Here is a 15,789-nt window from a genome sequence, read left to right as displayed (position 1 = left end):
CTGATCCCCAAGGACGAGGAGCAGATCACCGAGATCTCTAACACGCGACGGCGCATGGATTACTGTGAGAAGGGTTTTGGTGTAGAATGGGGAGAGGAGTGTAGAGAGTTTTTGATGGGAGGTTGAGTCTGGCAATATACTTTCACTTCCACTTCTATTTCTTGGGGAGTGTTTGGTTGCTAAGAAAATTGGAGTTTGAGATTTGATGAAAATTAGAGTTTGGGATTACTGTGATTTTTTTTTTTTTGTTGAGATTTGATGAAATTTTCCAACCTCACTTTTTGAACCAGAGAAGGTCATAAGGCTGGGTGGAGCAGTGAGATTTGAGTTTTTCACTTTAGGGGCATTTTGGTAATTTTGATAATTGGGTAATTGGGTAGGTTGGGATTTACTCATAATAATTGGGTTGGGTTGGGTTTGGGTTAGAAGCAAATTAGTTAAATGGGTTTTAATGAGTAAATGAGTTTTATATACCCAACCCAATTATGCCCACCCCAAACTCATCCATTTGACACTCCTATGGTATATGTAACATCACTCTCATATGCATTCGGAACTATAGAATGTGAGTGTCTATTGTCTAGTGTCAAGATTTACTTTTACCTAGACTAGGCTAAAGTCTAAAAACAGAGTTCGACACCCCCCAAACATTAAAGCCTATTCAATGGCAAGTACTTGACACGCTTACAAAACTCGACTCGAGATTTAACATCTAGCCTTATCATTTGTAGGATTACTTCCTTAGATTTGACGACAACATTATTTACTGTAAAACATGTTTGAATCCAAATATGATAAATTATGGTAGCTAAAACAAATTCCCACATGAACTCTGAAAGGTTGAAACTGTTACCTTTTAGATTCCTTATGCCCTACTAAAGAATGGTCAATAGCCAAAAATAATCCAAGCGCAAATTATGAATTGTACGCAAGATGCTTTTAGCAAAAGAACACTCAAACTAGGACTGTGCACGGGTTGGTCCAGGTCGGTTTTGGCCTCAACCCAGACTCGACCCGCTTAGGCTAGGTGGGAGGAGAAAGGACTTGCAACCAACTGCTGACCACCATGGGTCGAGTCGGATCGGGCTCAGGAAAGCCATCGGTAAGTTTGGGCAGGTCCGATAAGGAGCAAAGGTGGCTAGATTTGAGAAGATTTGGACTAGATCCAACCAAATATTGTCAGATTTAAGCAAATCTGAGCGAGGAAGAGAGTAGATCTTGGCTGGATTTGAGCAAATCTGAGTAAAGGAAGGCCAAATGTGGCCAGATCGAAGCTGAGAAGCGCTAGATTGTCTCCGGATCTAGGTAATTTTTGGTCTTCTTTGAGTGTTTGTCAGGCAGGTTGGGTGGCTCAGGTTTTTCAGGATGAAACCCGTCACTCGATCCCGCCAGAGTCGGTTTTTGAGGGTTCAGACCTGTCACCGACTGGTGGAGGTTTTAGATTCGGCCGTGATGGGTCGATTCTAGTTGGGTTGGTCGGTTTTGTCAGGTCTACGGTTTGCATGGACAACCCTAACTCAAACAATATGTGGTCTCTATTATCCATATAGTTTCTACAAAAGACTGAAAATCTCCCTTATAAGCCCAACGAAGAAGCCTGTCCCTAGTAGTTAGCCTATTAAGACAGCTTTCAATCTACCGTGTCACAATTCTCTATCTCCACTTGGAATGGTCATCTCTGAATCTGCACCAAGTCCGCTTATCTGGTTGGTTTCCAGTTTTGACCCCCATTGGTCATCCTTAATAACACTGGAAATCTTTGCATCAAAAGAGCTGGCAACGTCTTATATTAATCTGTGACCAAATTTAAGAAATGGACAATTTAGATAACTTCTTCTTTACATGGCCCAAATCATATCTTCAACGATGATTTCTTCTTTACTTATCTAAGAAATTTTGGATATTAAGTAGAGGAGAAGCCAAGGAGGTGTAATCCAAATTCGCAACTCGTGAAGCACCGCCTGGACTCATCAAGACGACAACTCACCTCTACCGTTCTCTTCACCGCACGAGGCCTTATCTCCTTCATCCAACAACGATGGTGATTGTTCACAGTAGAGGGAGAACATGATCCCCAACTTGGTCTAGGACTCGCCCAATTCAGTCGTCGACATGTTCAGTAATGAAATTCTCCTCTCTCATTGAAATGGATTACTTGGATTCTTAAAATCTTAGTTCAATCTGTGAACCGAACAAACTAAAAAATATTTTCATGTTGTAGAGCCCGCTCTATATACAGTTGGTTGTACTCTTCCGCAACACAAGTAAAATAACATTGGACTTATTACAAAATAAAATATTTATTTAATAATAATAATAATAATGATTATTATTATTATTATTATTATTGAGTGACTGAAAGTGGTTTCGAATTTTTATTTGCCACTTTGAGTTTTATTTATTATTTTATTTTTTACTTGGCAACAATATTTAGTGTTTAGTTAGATTAATAATGGATATATATATATATATATATGATTGCATAAAAAAAATAAGAGTAATGTTACAAACACAAATTATTTTATAATATTTTTATAAATTGCTTGTAAGAACTAAGAATTTGATTGCCCAAATCTACTTAGAACAGTAGTGCATTGTACTTCAAACCAAGCCCAAGCAATAGAAGATTATTACGTAGAGGGTAGGAAGACAGTTCTAGTATAGTTCTGAGTTAAGTTTAGGACTAAGTTCGAGGAGCCCAAACAAAGAAAAACAAATCACAGAGTTATTGAGAATAAAGCTCTCCTTGGTTAGTTCCAAGGTGGAGTTCTTATATATGATTGATACAAATTTCTACCAAGCAATGCACTATTCACTTTCTTGTTTTTCTCTTTCTTTCCCCCCGAAACTCCCCCCTTTCACTGGGAGGCTTTCTTCCCCTTATATACCCTCCTTCTTTGGATCCTAACCCTCCACTTGTATGCCTTAAGGCTTTCTTAGGATACTTGCCCCATTAGGGCTATACTGAAGGTGGTAAAAGGGGTTGCTAGTTGTGAAAATATTGTTCAGGAGTCATTTCCTCATTAATGAAATTGATAAGGTTGTTGCAGAGCATTTAATGTAGAGGGGGAAGATATACCTTTTCAAGAAGCTTCCTCCCACCGTTTTGACCCCTTCCCCAGGTTCTACCCCTTTCAATCGGGTTCTTATAAAACGCTACCTCACCTCTCCATTCCTTCTCGGGTCGATGAAGTCCTCGAGTCAGATACGCTTTTACGGGTGGGGATCATGTATGATACTCCACATTCAATCCTCCTCGGTCTTCAAACACCCCACATTGTTGATTTGAAAAATTCTTACTAATTCTAATATGGGTCCACCACTAACATTACATTTTTGCCTACTAATAATTATTTGGAAAATGCTAAAGTCACATTAGCAGTTTGTAAAAATGTTATAAAATAGTTTGTATTTGTAACATTACTAAAAAATAGTAATAGTGGATATATGATTGGAAAATAAATATGATTTTCATATTATTTGTGGATGATGGGAAATCAACTACTATATTTGACTTTTTTAACCATGAATATGTCAAAACTAGGTTTTAAAAAAAATAGAGAATGATTTTTTTAACAAACTCTTTGATTTTGTACATTGCGAAGGAAATTGCAGCACTATTTATTATAGAATCAATTATAAATAAATTTTGAAGTCAAAATAAACATTAAATTCCTTTTTAATAAATTATGAAACTATTATTTTGTGCATTTTCATTTATTTATTTTTTATTCATACTAAATAGATAATAGTTTAAAATTATATATATTAGTTTAGTCTTGAATTGCATTTCTTGTTCTTGAAATGTGAAAATTATTTGTTTAATATTGTTAGTTTCTCAAAGATATAATCTTGATTCTGTTCATAGACCGAGCTATTGTTTTCAATCATATCATAATATAAGAGATTCTTTCTTTAAAAACCAACAAAAAGAAAATCAACCTCAATATCCAGAATCCATCATCTCATTGGCAGGTACCAGATAACTAGGCCAATCCACTATCTATATGCAAAGGCCCCTCTTGACTGACCTAAACTTTTCAATCATATAGTTTTTGCAAAAGACACAAAAAATTCTTATAAGCCCATCTAAAAAGCTTGTGAGTCTTTCCCTTGTAGTTAACTTATTTAGACAGCTGGCAGATTCACAATTCTCTATCTCTACTTGGAATAGTCTACTTTGAACTTGCACAAAGTCCTCTAATCAGCTGGTTGGTTTGAACGGATTTGGATTAGGTGCAATTGCAAGGGAAAAGAGTTAAGAAGGTAAAGTGGTGAAAATGTTAAAAGTTAACTGTTTTGATCTAAGGATTGATATTGCGCTAGATCTCAATCCGGTTTGAACAACCTCCATTAGTTATCCTTAATAGCACCGTAAATCTTTGCATCAAAAGTGCTGTGCAGCATCATGTATTAATCCATGTCCAAATTTAGGAAATAGAAGCCCATCCGGATACCATGAATCATGCCGGAAAAACAAGTAGTTCCCTTGTCCTATTTTGTGCCGAAGGAAAGGTCTAGCAATATCTCTCAACTTAAGATTTTCCTACAAGTCCAAGAAGATTTGCAAGGAACCTTTACTACCCACTAGGGCCACTACCCATAAAAACTTGTATTCTTCAATAGATAAACATACACCCATGCTTCCCAATGGAACTAGGCATAGCAAAAGGTTATATTATATATTCCAAATCCCTTTTTTGTAACATTTCACATAAAACTTTCACCCCAAGAGCTCCAAGAGCTTTTGGGGTCACATCCTTTCCATGCAAAAACAATCTTAAGTTTTTCTCAATGGTTTTAATAACTTTCTTGGGAAGGATAAACAAACTACACCGGTAAATTTGAATTCTAAAGAAGATTCATTTTACTAGTGTAACCCAGTCATTCTATATTGAATATTGTTTCAAAAATTCAAAAATAAAATTGTTATCTAACCAATTCCCAGCTGGTGTTCCCTTCAAAAAAAAAAAAAAAAAAGCAAAAAAACTCATTTACTGAAATTAAATTTACACATGGAAAATTCGACTCGATCACTGACCCATAGATAGTATTAGTTAGTAGTAGGTCCATCGTTCTACCGCTCAATTAAATTGGGTTAGTTCCGAGTTGGGGACAAACCCGACCTGGACCAAACCATGGATAGACGTGGCAAATGGGCAGGTTGGGTTGGGTCAATTGGGTTAAGGGTCAAAACGGGTCATTTTTAAATGAGATAATTGAGTTGCATGTCAATAAGGTTCGAGTTGGGTCGGGTTGACCTGTATTTTTCAAACAAACTTTTTTATAATTAAAAAAATTACAAAAACAAATTAATGGTAACCTTTTAAGAGAGAATGAATAAAATCAATTAAGGAAATGAATTGCACTTAATGCCACCTGTTAATATCTTTCCAATTTTGACAGTTTTGAGTATGACTAAAATTTTTTATAGTCATAAATTCATGATGATAAAATTTTCAATGTTAATATAATGTATAGTATAACTAACGTTAAATCTAATAATTTTTAGAAAGGGTATGGCTTTTTATGTGGTGCTCTTTTAAACCATTGAGGACCTTATGGCCCTTAGAGAAGCAAATGGAACCCTTTGATCCTCCTAATTTCGTAAATAACATAATTAACCTTGTTTTTGGGGGAAGGTGGGGTGGCCGAGAGTGAGTTTTTGGAAGGTGAATTTCAGGTTCATTCAAGAGCCATTCCTTTACAAATTTTATGTAATTTAGAATGTATAAATCTCATGTTTCAAGTTCTCTTTTTTCCTGGTCTTCTAACAATCAAATGAAACTTGTCTGATAACTAGATTCACCTCAATTGCTTTTCTTGCCTTTCTTTCATAGCTGGCTGATTGTCTTTCTTCATTTTGAGTCTAGGGTATTGAGTATTTTTGGTGCATTCTATTTGACAGTTTTATATAGATAATTTTTAAATTCAAAAATAACATTGAGTTCCATTTTAATAAGTGATTAAAGTTTAAAAATGTATTATAAAACCATTATTTTGTGTGTTTTTCATTTATTTATATTTTTATTAATACTGAATAGATAATGGTTAAAATTTCATAGATTAGTTTACTTTTGAATTACATTTCTTCTTGAGATGTGAAAATTCTTTGCTTTATATGTTGGCCCCTCAAAGATATAATCCTATTCCGTTCATAGAGCGAGCTACTAGTTTCAACTTTCAATCATATCATAGAGATAGAATACGAGTTTCTTTCTTTAAAAACTAACAAAAAGAAAATTAACTTCTATATCTATAATCCATTCTCTCATTGGCACGTTCCAGATAACTGGGCCAATCCATTATCTCTACAAAGAGGCCCCTAGTGACCAAGCAATATTTTCAATCATAAATGCAGTACTAGATTCTTTCAAACAAAGCTGTATCACGTTGTTCCTTCATTATTTTATATTTCTGAAGATACGATTTCAAAACCAACGGCCCCAAAAAAATCTCTATATCTATGGCCTCATTGGCAAGACTCATAGCTGGACCACCTTTGCCCAATTTGCTTGATAAAGTTTATACAGTGTCACATCCTTTTGGTAAGAAGTTGTTAAACATTTTTTCTCAATGGTTTTAATAACTTCTTTTTTTTTTTTTTTTTTTTTTTTTTTTTTTTGAACTTGTGTGATTTTGTTAAGGTAAATCAACTACACCCGAATGTAAAAATGCAACAACATGTGATGGATGGGACATCTTCCATCTATACTTGAAAATCTGATATGCATATAGCATGTTTCACTAGATTATGAGTTACACTATTGCCACTTTTCTTAATGTGAGAATAAGACAATCTTACAAAATTGTTTGCAAAAAACTTGACATCCTCTACCAATAAACCTAGTGGGGACAGATTATGTTCTTTTGCCTTCAAAGCTTGAATCAGACCAAGCGAGTCCCCTTCGAGTATGACATTTTGGAAACCCAGGTCGTACGCAAGCTGCAATGCTTTAAGTACTACCAAAGCTTCTATTTCCTCTGCCTTGTAAGCTTGATTTAATTTTTCTACACAAGAGGCCATAATAGCTCCATCATGGTTCCATATTACAGCTCCAATACCTGACATGTTTGAGTTACCGAACACGGTGCCATCAAAATTAACCTTAAATTTGATTGCTAAAGACTAAAGAGGATTGATTTTAGTTGTGTAACTTGCCAGCAATGATAGGTGCAGATTATGGTCTTCTGCTTTTAAAGCTTGAATCAGACCAAGCGAGTCCCCTTCGAGTATGACATTTTGGAAACCCAGGTCGTCTGCAAGTTGTAATGCTTTAAGTGCTACCAAAGCTTCTATTTCCTCTGCCTTGTAAGCTTGATTTAATTTTTCTATACAAGAGGCCATAATAGCTCCAATACTTGACATGTTTGAGTTACCGAACACGGCACCATCAAAATTAACCTTAAATTTGATTGCTAAAGACTAAAGAAGATTGATTTTAGTTGTGTAACTTGCCAGCAATGATAGGTGCAGATTATGGTCTTTTGCTTTCAAAGCTTGAATCAGACCAAGCGAGTCCCCTTCAAGTATGACATTTTGGAAACCCAGGTCGTACGCAAGCTGCAATGCTTTAAGTGCTGCCAAAGCTTCTATTTCCTTTGCCTTGTAAGCTTGATTTAATTTTTCTGCACAAGAGGCCATAACAGCTCCATCATGGTTCCGGATTACAACTCCAATACCTGACATGTTTGAGTTACCGAACACGGCGCCATCAACATTAACCTTAAATTTGATTGCTAAAGACTAAAGAGCATTGATTTTATTTGTGTAACTTGCCAGCAATGATAGGTGCAGATTATGGTCTTCTGCGTTCAAAGCTTGAATCAGACCAAGCGAGTCCCCTTCGAGTATGACATTTTGGAAACCCAGGTCGTAAGCAAGCTGCAATGCTTTAAGTGCTGCCAAAGCTTCTATTTCCTTTGGCTTGTAAGCTTGATTTAATTTTTATGCACAAGAGGCCATAACAGCTCCATCATGGTTCCGGATTACAGCTCCAATAGCTGACATGTTTGAGTTACCGAACACGGTGCCATCAAAATTAGCCTTAAATTTGATTGCTAAAGACTAAAGAGCATTGATTTAAGTTGTGTAACTTGCCAGCAATGATAGGTGCAGATTATGGTCTTTTGCCTTCAAAGCTTGAATTAGACCAAGTGAGTCCCCTTCGAGTATGACATTTTGGAAACCCAGGTCATACGCAAGCTGCAATGCTTTAAGTGCTGCCAAAGCTTCTATTTCCTCTGCCTTGTAAGCTTGATTTAATTTCTCTACACAAGAGGCCATAACAGCTCCATCATGATTTCGTATTACAGCTCCAATACCTGACATGTTTGAGTTACCGAACATGGTGCCATCAAAATTAACCTTAAATTTGATTGCCAAAGACTAAAGATGATTGATTTTAGTTGTGTAATTTGCCGGCAATGATAGATGCTTGGAAGTCTAAGAGGCAATTATGTCATCTATCTTCCCAAGAAGAGGCTGATAATGCTTGGCTAAAAGTTTGCTAAAAATTAGGGGTACTCCCATGTACCTTGTAGGCAATTAACCTTAAATGCAGTTTTTTTTTTTTTTTTTGTTCCTTTAATTCATCAACAAACCTAACATAGGAAATTTTACTCTTGCTGGAATGACTCTCAAACTACAAAGATGATGAAAGTCTTGTTAAATCGATTATGTGATAGTTGATAAAACCATTCATATGTATTATCTATATATATATATATATATATATAAAACCGAAGCCTCTGAAGCTCCCACAATTTTCCACGTCATCACTATTTTCTTTTTCTTTTTTATTTTAGGTTTTTTACTTTAATGTATTTCCTTCTTCATTTTGGACTCTATAAAATAATAAATTTGAATTATTCCTCCACGACACTAACCCTAAACCTAATACAGCTTCTTTTTATTTGACTTATAATCCTATGGTACTCCCAACCAGTTGCAGCAATCTTCGCCAACCCAGGAGGAAAGAGTTCTTGAAGGATCATCATGACCTTCTTTAAATTTAAGAAGGGCTTCCCTTTCCATGTCAATGCAACCCACAGTGGAGTTGCTAGCACTAGAATTGGACCATATAGCTTCAAGTGAAATAAACTCAGTTTGGAAAAGAAGGAGAAGGTGGTTTTCATGCTAGCCATCGTTGCTTGGCAATTTACAATGTTGAAGCTTCTTAGAGAGCAACCTTATTGCAAGGCTGAAGGTAATAAAAATTTTCCACCCTTTTGTTTTTTTTTGGGAATGAATTATCAAAGGCGTCTGGGCAGAAATTTTTTTTTTTAATCGGTTTTCCCTGCTCTCTTGCATACTGGAGTTTATTGCATTGATTAGCAATGTTTATGATTTTTTTTTAAGGGAATGCCTCAATGAAGGACTGGTAGGTATATATATAATACTAATATGTAGAGAGAGAGATTAAAGATTGGGGAGCTGTAGTTTTATTTTTCTCGGAAAGAAAATCTTTTGAATATTTTTTGTAAGTTTATTTATTTTTCATGATTTCAAATCCTATGAGAATCACTTTTGCTATGGAATACCAGATATATTTCACCATTAATCTGTTACGAATATATTTGTATTTTAGCGTTCATATACAATGATGCTAGGTGTAATCAAGAAACTATAATAATTTATAATAAATAAAAAAACTAACACATAAAATAATTGTATACTTTGATTTATAACTTTGTTTTATTTTTTTTTTATTGTTGGTATGTAAAGAAAATTTTCATGATTTCAAATCCTATGAGAATCACTTTTGCTATGGAATACCAGATATATTTCACCATTAATCTGTTACGAATATATTTGCATTTTAGCGTTCATATACAATGATGCTAGGTGTAATCAAGAAACTATAATAATTTATAAAAAAAAAAAACTAACACATAAAATAATTGTATACTTTGATTTATAACTTTGTTTTATTTTTTTTTTATTGTTGGTATGTAAAGAAAAGGTGGGCTAAGAGGCATGAAATACATCTTTATAGATTTGAATTTATTTTTAAATTATGAAATATGTTATTAGTAGCCCATCTTCTGCTGGAATTTAGTGCCTCACCTTTTTTTTTTTCATATATTTGATCAATTTGCAGTTTTACTCGATTAATACTCTTTTTTTCCTTTCAATTGGTACCTCTTCTTCTTTTTTACATTCATATATTTCAACATCTATTCTTTCCAAATTTCTCACGTTTGTGTGTGTGATGAGGGTTTGTTTTGTTTGTTGGCTTAAAAGTGTCCAAATGAATTTTTTTTTTTAAAAATAGTTTTACTATTTAAGTCAGATGACTAAAGCAATCTTTACTCAATATTTGATACATTTATTTGTCTTCACTCCTAACAATGTCATTTTATTCATCTGAAGGTTGAGACCATACAACATTATTGGTGTTAGAGTTTCACTTTTGGTCTTAAATTTTATTTTTCCTCTTAAGTTGTAACTTTTATAAGTGAAAATTTATAACTTTTGTTCGACTCTTCCGTGCATTGCACGGGTTAGCGACTAGTTTAAATAAAGCATATGACTAATCTATTAAGTTATGCAACTATAAGCACATGTGAATAGTTTTATCAATTGTCATGTAGTGAGTTGGAGGAATTTTCCTCCAAACAGATAGTTCCATTTATTTTTTTTTCAATTTTACTTAGGTTTTGACTTATAATAATCCTACTAACTATGATTAATGTCTTCTCTAAAAAAATTTAAAAAAACTATGACTAATGCAACAAATTTTTTGTTAAAATTAGTTAAAAAATTTATCAAAATTCATTTCTGTTATTTGACTATAGAAAAATTGCATTATCAGTTCAGTTTATTGAAACTTACAAAAATTGATTAGTATTATAAAAATAATCATCATTGATCGGATACCTACCAAATATTTGGATTATATTGTATACTATATATTGGGATTCTACTATATCTAATAAATTTTGTTTTTTTTAAAAAGTTGTTTAATCAAATTCAAATCCAAAGATCCTAAAATAATTTGAGGATGATGTGGACGCAATAGGGCTCCCACCAACCCGTTCGCACAAAATAATGCAAAATTAGAGTCACTGTCAGAAAACGCCTTGGCAAAGAAAAAGTTCAAACTTGTGGTGCTGAGCAACCCTCTAAGCACAAGAAAGCAGTTGAACATTAATAATCAATTTTTTATAAACGCCACTATAAGTCCTGTTTTTATAAGGACCTATTGCAATGTTTATCAAATGCCATTATAAGTCTAAAAAAAAAAAATGAGGAGACCTAGTGGCATTGGTCCCCCCCCCCCCCCCAAAGAAAAAAAAATCAAATAGTGGCATATTCCTTTCATGAAAAGAATATGCCATTATTTGAATTAATTTGAAAGGAATACAAATCCGATCATATTCAGTTCTGAAAAAAAAAAACCCAAACTCTCTCAATCTCTCACAACCCACCATCAGAAAATAAAAAAAAAAAAAAAAAAAAAAAAAAAAAACACTCAAACTCTCACTCTCTCATGCCGACCCACCATCAGAACCATGCCGCCGCTAACTCATGCTATCGCCGACCCATGCCTCCGAATGTGCCATATAGAGAACTTCTAATATATTGTTTTGTAATGGAATTATGGCATCCCAAAGGGCATTAGCTAGTTTATCATAAAACATAGGGTCGACTTCTTTTATTTCTCATACATTACCCTAGTTATGATTTTTTTTTTTTTTTTTAAGAATACTAAGTATTTTTAACATACATATAGAGAGAAGCTCTTAAAGAAACTGACAGTAGTGTATATCTAAACAATAAATTTCAAATTGAACTGTGCATTTATCATCCTACAATATTAGTAATAACTATAATATAGATGAAAATTAACGTAATTGAAAAAGGAGAAAGAGAGACGCGAATGATGGTGAATCACAACTTATTTCTCTTGCCAACCGTTAACTTTACTATTACTAGCTTTTGGTATGTTATAACTGCTTAATTAAATCCACTTTTCAGTTCAAAAAAAAAAAAAAAAAAAAATCCACTTTTCACGCGACCAATAGTCTTATAAATGTGTCTCATTTCTGTTAATCATGCAAGTTTAACCACACTTATTAATACGGCACCGTTTGATTGAGATCTTGTTCTTAGATTTTTTTATAAGAAAAGTATAAATTGCATCCTCTTGCTCTTATACTTTTCAAAATTAGATTTCTAAACCGACAAAATTTTTTTTTCTCTTTGGGGGACCCAGAGCGTGATAAAGTTTATAAAATGATAGGAAAAGAGATGGTGTAATGATACTATGGAAATGTTGACGTCATATATTATGAGATATGGTGGCACTTGCAGCACTCTTAATCTTTATATATATCGTATCGGGTAGTTCATTTGAACCACATCAGAGAGTTTTTTTTTTTTTTTTTTTGAGAAACATCAGAGAGTTAATACTTGATAGTTTGCACTTACAGAGTGTTACAGGCTCAATATTGTTTCCGCTGCTAAGTACATACACAATCAATAACTGAGGTACGCTTTCATAACATTTCCAATATTTAAGTTCCTTTGTCTATCTATATATATATATATTTTATGTTCTCGTTATAATTAGCAACTGAAATAATCTTTTTTATCCTAAATTTTTAATATTTCAAAAAGCACCATCCAACTATATATAGTCGCTGAACTTTAACGTGCACTATAGCATGTCTTGCCTCTCACAAACTATACAATAGGTCCTGAGATTTTCAATCAATATTGAGCTTTGCGTTCATTTACTGTATTTTAATTCGTAATATTTTTTTTCCCAGTGCCTGTCTTTTTCAATTCTTTGAATTAATTTTTAGCTTTGATTTGTTTAAAATGTTGATATAAATATCACCACCTTTCCCGAATTTAGAATAGATGGTGTTTTAGTTTTAAATCTTCAAAGCCTGCGCAAGAATTATTTGCTGAATTTTCTGCCAATATTTATTAACGGACCATAACATGTGTTGCCCTTCACAAACTTTAATTATAATAGTTGCTCCGATTCTCAATTAAAATAATAATTTTAGTATGACAAACTCTCACACATTTTGCCACAAATATCTTATAAGATAGAGTGTAACCGATTGTTTATCACTATCACAAAAATGATAAATCACCCAGTTTGTCATTGTCTTTTAATTTGTAATTTCTATTATATTCTCTTTCCAGTGTTTGCCTTTTTCTTTCAATTAATTCTTAGCTTGAATTTGCATTGGAATGTTGATACAAATATCACAAATGAAAATCACTGGTCTCTTTTTTAGTATTTCATTTTAAAATCCATAATATGTCATGTATCTAATCTCTCTCTCTCTCTTCTAATTTTTTGTTATTTTATATTAAAAGGTGTAATAATACGTGAATGGTGAAGTATAATGTGAGCACTAATGGAATAATAAAACAATTTTATTCAGAATATCATCACCTTTCCCTTATCTAGGATAGATGGAAATTTTAGGCAATTTGAGATGCGAATTAGAATTTGATTTTAGGAGAGACAAAATTATTGTTATGGGGTCATAGAGCCCAATGATATATGTCCACCTTTTGTACTGGATCGGAGGCCCATGCCGAGGCCCATAATCGCATATGAAGAAAACAGTGATGATCATGGCAACCCAAGAAATTGTGTCGAGGACAACTCTGTCCTCGGCTAGCCAAAGCCGAGGTAGAAGAAAAGTGATTTACCGGCAAAGACCATCTTCCAAGGCATTCCAAGGAAAAAGATAAGTACAGCAAGTAAGCACACTGGAGTATGACGGTAGAGCAATCCTAGGAAAAGCTGCTACCTCCACATTAAATACTTCACAACTAACACCCTGGCCGCATTAATGTGAAAATGATACATGAGCAGTGGCTTTTCAGATTCACAGCTACTACCTACGAGATTTGGGAGGAGGTCGATGTGACAAAGGCCAACAACAGCAAATCTAACATGCACGTGTATGGTGGAGATGAAGGAGGAAAGTAGTATATAAGGAAGAAGGAGCTCTGAGAAAAAGCATCGGAGATTTTACCAGAGAAAACACTGTAGCAATCTAAACTACCATTGTAATTATTTCCACTGTCACTCAAGAGATAATAAGTTCAAGCTCCTCGGACTGGTGCCGAGGATTGAATTTCTTGCTTAAGTCCGTATTTGTTTTACTTATTCATTCTTGAAATCATCTTCAACTGTTGTTACATTCATTAAGGCCCAGTTCTTCTACCTGTTCTTTACAAATTTATTGTATTGGGCTTGCTGGGCTTGAATTCACTTATCCCTTAGGAACAGTGCTCAAACCCAGTCCCTACAATTGGCGCCGTCTGTGAGAAGAACTTATGTATTAGTGAGTGCAACAGTTAGATATGGTAGGATCAGGTCCACACTAAGAAAACCCACGCCAAGCAGGTCCTCAACGAACATAACCAGTAGGATCCCAGAGACAGGGTAACTTCCCTGGCCCTGAACATGAACAAAATCAGGAGAATGAGAGGAATTGAGAGGGAAGTGTGCATACCGCCCAAACGAGCAAAAGCCACTCCCAAGTGGGCAGTCACGTATCCTAGAGATAAAACAACAACCAAGCCTTACAGCAGGAGATAGATGACTTGAAAAAGAAACTGCGCCATGCACAGTGAAGGCGGTCTCCTTCCTATTCTGATGTGTCCTCTAATGATGAAGATGATGGAAATTACAGATAGAGATCAAGAACTCCCCCAAGCGAGACCTTCTCTTATGAAGACAAGCATCATCATAGACGAAAACATAAGGGCCCATCCGGTAGGGGCCTAGGTAATGATGCCATAAGTAAAGTTCTGGATCAAATCTTTGAGTCACCCTTCACGCGCAAGATAGAAGGGGCTAGGCTACCTTGGCGGTTCCATCAGCCCACGTTCACCGTTTATAATGGTCGAATGAATCCCATAGAGCATGTGAGCCAGTTTAATCAAAGAATGGCCGTCCATTCCAAGAATGAAGCCTTGATGTGCAAGGTTTTCCCGTCCAGCTTAGGACCTGTAGCGATGAGGTGGTTTAACGGCTTGAAGACGAACTCCATAGATTCCTACAAGCAGCTTACCCAAGCCTTTGGATCTCGCTTCATTACGAACAGCAGGGCTTCTTGGCCTCTTAGCTCGTTGTTGTCATTATCCATGCGCGAGGGAGAAACTCTAAAAGCATACTCGGACAGATATTGGGAGATGTATAATGAGATGGACGGCAACTTTGATGACGTCGCCATCAGCACTTTTAAAAGCGGTCTCCCAACCAAGCACGGCTTGAGGAAATCCTTGACTGGCAAGCCTCTCACTAGTGTACGTCAACTTATGGACTCTATTGACAAATACAAAAGAGTGGAAGAGGACTAGCTGCAAGGGAAAAGAAAGGAGAAGGTTATCCCTCAAGAAAGGAGGGATTTCAGGTCGGACCGATACAACAATTGCCGTCCGAGGAGAGATTTCGCAGGGCAATCCGGATCAACCAACACGCAGACGGTTAACACCATATTCAGAGAATCGGTACATCAGGTTTTGGAAAAAATCAAGAATGAGCCATTCTTCAAGTGGCCGAACAATATGGGTGGGGACTCCATAAAGCGCAATGAGAATCTGTATTGTCAGTACCACCAGGACTACGGACATACTACAAAAGACTGTAGGAACCTTTGGAACCACCTGGATCAGCTGGTTCGAGAAGGGAAACTGAGGCACCTTTTGCATCCTTCCAGTGGTCTTCAAGGCCAGGCGAATCAGGAACGATAAACATAATCTTTACTGCTTTGGGAAGGACCGACTCTTGTCCTTTAAGAGTG

This window comes from Quercus lobata, chromosome 2 (genome assembly GCF_001633185.2).
Source record: "Quercus lobata isolate SW786 chromosome 2, ValleyOak3.0 Primary Assembly, whole genome shotgun sequence".
Classification (NCBI taxonomy): domain Eukaryota; kingdom Viridiplantae; phylum Streptophyta; class Magnoliopsida; order Fagales; family Fagaceae; genus Quercus; species Quercus lobata.
The sequence above is the reverse complement of the archived record's forward strand: the minus strand, read 5'-3'. Positions refer to the sequence as shown.